Source organism: Lissotriton vulgaris, chromosome 4_1, assembly GCF_964263255.1.
Source record: "Lissotriton vulgaris chromosome 4_1, aLisVul1.2, whole genome shotgun sequence".
NCBI lineage: Eukaryota > Metazoa > Chordata > Amphibia > Caudata > Salamandridae > Lissotriton > Lissotriton vulgaris.
Genome location: NC_141691.1, coordinates 1,560,191,277 through 1,560,196,680, shown reverse-complemented (window position 1 = coordinate 1,560,196,680; position 5,404 = coordinate 1,560,191,277).

The window sequence follows — 5,404 nt, the reverse complement described above, 5'->3', positions numbered from 1 at the left end:
TGGATGTGGTGGTGGTGGATGTTGTGGTGGTGGATGTGGTGGATGTAGTGGTGGTGGAGGTGGTGGTGGAGGTGGTGATTCTGGACGTGGTGAGGGTAGACATGATGGTGGATGTGGTGGTGTTGGTGGTAGTGGTGGTGGACATGGTGGAGGTGGTGGTGGTGATTGTGGACGTGGTGGTGGTGGACGTGGTGGTGGATGTGTTGGTGGTGGTAGTGGTGGACATGGTGGTTGTGGAGGTGGTGGTGGATGTGGTGGTGGTTGTGGAAGTGGTGATTTTGGACTTGTTGGTGGTGGAAATGGTGGTGGTCGACGTGGTGGTGGTGGACATGCTGGCGGTCGACGTGGTGGTGGTGGGCCTAGTGGTGGTGGATGTAGTGGTGGTGGATGTGGTTGTGGTGGTGGTGGATGTGGTGGTGGTGGACGTGGTGGTGGTGGACATGGTGGTGGTGGATGTAGTGGTGGTGGATGTGGTGGTGGTGGATGTGGTGGTGAATGTGGTGGTGGTGGGTGTGGTGGTGGTGGATGTGGTCGTGGTGGACGTGGTGGTTGTGGACATGGTGGTGATGGACGTGGTGGTGATGGACATTGTTGGTGGTGGACATGGTGATGGTGGACGTGGTGATGGTGGTGGTGGAGGTGGTGTACATGGTGGTGGTGCATGTGGTGGTGGTGGTAGTGGTGGTGGACGTGGCGGTGGGTGGGGTGGTGGTGGACATGGTGGTGGTGGAGGTGGTTGTGGTGATGGTGGATGTGGTGGTGCTGAACATGGTGGTAGTGGACGTAGTGGTGGTGGACGTAGTGGTGGTGGATGTGGTGGTGGTGTTGGATATGGTGGTGGTGGTCATGGATGTGGTGGTGGTGGATGTGATAGTGGTGGATGTGGTGGTGGAGGATGTGGTGGTGGCTGGTGGACATGGTGGTGGTGGAGGTGGGTGTGGTGGTGGTGTGTCACGATTACCCACCTGAAAACCAGAAATCTGTCCAAGTATCGTAAACGATACTACAACTCCCAGAAGGCAAAGGGGCTGGTTCATACATGCCGAGGGCGGGTGCTACATAAGCAATGCCAACACCTTCCACTGGTGCTTGATAATCCTTCCCGGAGAAGCAGTAATGGCGGATGGTATTCCCCACCGGACCTCAGCTTGAAGAACGTGCAACGTTCCAGCCTCCTTTGAGTTCTTCACGTCAAAGGAAACATAATCCTGCCATTGCCTTGTTGTTGACTTCCCTTGTACTCAGGTATTTCCGCGGGACGAAGCGGCCGCTTTGTACCCGTGACTCTCGATTCAGAGTATTTTCCTTTAAGACTCTAATTATTGTTCGGGGCCGCACTCGCATGAACTTTTCAAGTATCCTTTTCTTTTGAGACTCTGTGACATTAGACCCTTGTTGTTCTTTTCTCCGTTCTGCATTTGGTTAAATACGATATCTGACTTCCGAGACCCCCTGTCATGCCTGCCGCATACATGAAGAGCAGCGCATGTGACAAGGGCTAGAAGTATAGACAGTAGCCCGTTAAAAAAGACGTTCCGTTATTCTGTCTATTGCATACCGTGGTTGGCATTGGTTGGCAAATCCTAGAGAGATGAGTTAGGGCGCATGCGTTATTACCACGCATGCGCCGAGAGATGGTGTTTCAAGTATTAAACCCGCCCCAGACCTGACGGAAGTGCTTCGCGTTTAGCCAGTTGGTTTTCCCTACTCGTTCCGGGTTCTCAGCGGCGTCCGAGGAGCTAGTTGGTCGTGGCGTTTGCGGGTTCGTCTTTGTGCGTGTAAGTTTAGAAGCGGCTTGCTTCCCGACTCTTTGTTTTGTTATAGTTTCTTCCGTTACTTTGTTACAGCGGTGTTATAGCGCGGTCTACTTTAATGCTGAGTTCAGAACTTCCCTCGTTTGTGACAGGGGTTTTGATATCGGAGTGGTTCTACTAGTAGTTAGAATCAACATCCTAGGTATTCGATTGTGGAGATATTTCACAGAGTACTTGTCAGGTTTAATTGAGTACAGAATATATGTACAAGGCATATCCAGTCAAGCTACAGAGTTCCTGGCATCTTTCTTGTGTTCCTTATCATTTTCCCTGGTATTCCACAAGTGTTATAACAGAAGATAAGAACACCCTCGGAGTGGAAGAAGACTGTGAAGTGCCATTCTTTTGTTCCCCTTCCTACCCTTGTTTTGTTCCCCTGTGTTCTCCTTGGTTACTGTTCGGGTGTTAGCGTTTAATCCTGACGCCCGGGGGGTGACGGGGGGAAGGCAGGGTGTATAGCTTCGTGACTCCAGGACACTTCTGAGACAAAGAAGGTGCGTGCATGACACCCCGAGGCTCCAGGAGAGACTCTCTAGTGATATAACATACTAGCGAAAAGGCTTATCGAAAGACTGGGCAAATGAATGGACTCGCAGTGTGTGACATTACCGGCTGGTGATGCAAGTTCTTATTATGTGCATTGCAATTGTGTATTCCTTCCGGAGAGGGAAAAATACTGTGAATTTAACAGTTTAGGAGGCTATGTTCTGCTGCCTTCCTTTATGCTTTTTCTTACCTGTTCATGGTCTTGGAGTACCTAGCTTCTAGAAAAGGAGTTGGGGTACTCCTTTATATTATGTCTAGCTTCTGAGTATCTGGTGAGTGAGGATATATATATATATATATATATATATATATGGAAGAAAAGGTTGCCACCTAGGTGGGAATGCACTTACAGGTAGGAATTAATGCCAGCGCAAGGGCGCGAGCTGCGAACAGAGTCCCTTTCCTGCCAGACGCGTTTCGGGCCAACGCCCTCTTCAGTGGCAGCAAATGTGACATGACGGCAGCTGCAGGCACCAGTAAATACCCTCAGTGATTATGCACAGGTGTAAAACCTGAAGCAATGCTTTCTGGGACTGGTGGTTCGATAGAACCCATGTGGGTCGCCGCCGCCATTCGCATGCAAAAAAAGTTTTAAAGGGATTGCCAATGTCCCCGCAAGCACCCCGCAAGTAAAGGCACCTCCTGTACCACAAAAAGCTGCCCAAATGAGGCAGCCGTGGACCCGCAGTTTGTCCGCGGATGTGCAAACCCGCGACCGTGGCCGGCCGCTAACAAATGGAAGAAAAGGTTGCCACCTAGGTGGGAATGCACTTACAGGTAGGAATTAATGCCAGCGCAAGGGCGCGAGCTGCGAACAGAGTCCCTTTCCTGCCAGACGCGTTTCGGGCCAACGCCCTCTTCAGTGGCAGCACATGTGACATGACGGCAGCTGCAGGCACCAGTAAATACCCTCAGTGATTATGCACAGGTGTAAAACCTGAAGCAATGCTTTCTGGGACTGGTGGTTCGATAGAACCCATGTGGGTCGCCGCCGCCATTCGCATGCAAAAAAAGTTTTAAAGGGATTGCCAATGTCCCCGCAAGCACCCCGCAAGTAAAGGCACCTCCTGTACCACAAAAAGCTGCCCAAATGAGGCAGCCGTGGACCCGCAGTTTGTCCGCGGATGTGCAAACCCGCGACCGTGGCCGGCCGCTAACAAATGGAAGAAAAGGTTGCCACCTAGGTGGGAATGCACTTACAGGTAGGAATTAATGCCAGCGCAAGGGCGCGAGCTGCGAACAGAGTCCCTTTCCTGCCAGACGCGTTTCGGGCCAACGCCCTCTTCAGTGGCAGCACATGTGACATGACGGCAGCTGCAGGCACCAGTAAATACCCTCAGTGATTATGCACAGGTGTAAAACCTGAAGCAATGCTTTCTGGGACTGGTGGTTCGATAGAACCCATGTGGGTCGCCGCCGCCATTCGCATGCAAAAAAAGTTTTAAAGGGATTGCCAATGTCCCCGCAAGCACCCCGCAAGTAAAGGCACCTCCTGTACCACAAAAAGCTGCCCAAATGAGGCAGCCGTGGACCCGCAGTTTGTCCGCGGATGTGCAAACCCGCGACCGTGGCCGGCCGCTAACAAATGGAAGAAAAGGTTGCCACCTAGGTGGGAATGCACTTACAGGTAGGAATTAATGCCAGCGCAAGGGCGCGAGCTGCGAACAGAGTCCCTTTCCTGCCAGACGCGTTTCGGGCCAACGCCCTCTTCAGTGGCAGCACATGTGACATGACGGCAGCTGCAGGCACCAGTAAATACCCTCAGTGATTATGCACAGGTGTAAAACCTGAAGCAATGCTTTCGGGGACTGTAAGTGCATTCCCACCTAGGTGGCAACCTTTTCTTCCATTTGTTAGCGGCCGGCCACGGTCGCGGGTTTGCACATCCGCGGACAAACTGCGGGTCCACGGCTGCCTCATTTGGGCAGCTTTTTGTGGTACAGGAGGTGCCTTTACTAGCGGGGTGCTTGCGGGGACATTGGCAATCCCTTTAAAACTTTTTTTGCATGTGAATGGCGGCGGCGACCCACTTGGGTTTTATCGAACCACCAGTCCCAGAAAGCATTGCTTCAGGTTTTACACCTGTGCATAATCACTGAGGGTATTTACTGGTGCCTGCAGCTGCCGTCAAGTCACATGTGCTGCCACTGAAGAGGGCGTTGGCCCGAAACGCGTCTGGCAGGAAAGGGACTCTGTTCGCAGCTCGCGCCCTTGCGCTGGCATTAATTCCTACCTGTAAGTGCATTCCCACCTAGGTGGCAACCTTTTCTTCCATTTGTTAGCGGCCGGCCACGGTCGCGGGTTTGCACATCCGCGGACAAACTGCGGGTCCACGGCTGCCTCATTTGGGCAGCTTTTTGTGGTACAGGAGGTGCCTTTACTTGCGGGGTGCTTGCGGGGACATTGGCAATCCCTTTAAAACTTTTTTTGCATGTGAATGGCGGCGGCGACCCACTTGGGTTTTATCGAACCACAAGTCCCAGAAAGCATTGCTTCAGGTTTTACACCTGTGCATAATCACTGAGGGTATTTACTGGTGCCTGCAGCTGCCGTCAAGTCACATGTGCTGCCACTGAAGAGGGCGTTGGCCCGAAACGCGTCTGGCAGGAAAGGGACTCTGTTCGCAGCTCGCGCCCTTGCGCTGGCATTATTTCCTACCTGTAAGTGCATTCCCACCTAGGTGGCAACCTTTTCTTCCATTTGTTAGCGGCCGGCCACGGTCGCGGGTTTGCACATCCGCGGACAAACTGCGGGTCCACGGCTGCCTCATTTGGGCAGCTTTTTGTGGTACAGGAGGTGCCTTTACTTGCGGGGTGCTTGCGGGGACATTGGCAATCCCTTTAAAACTTTTTTTGCATGTGAATGGCGGCGGCGACCCACTTGGGTTTTATCGAACCACCAGTCCCAGAAAGCATTGCTTCAGGTTTTACACCTGTGCATAATCACTGAGGGTATTTACTGGTGCCTGCAGCTGCCGTCAAGTCACATGTGCTGCCACTGAAGAGGGCGTTGGCCCGAAACGCGTCTGGCAGGAAAGGGACTCT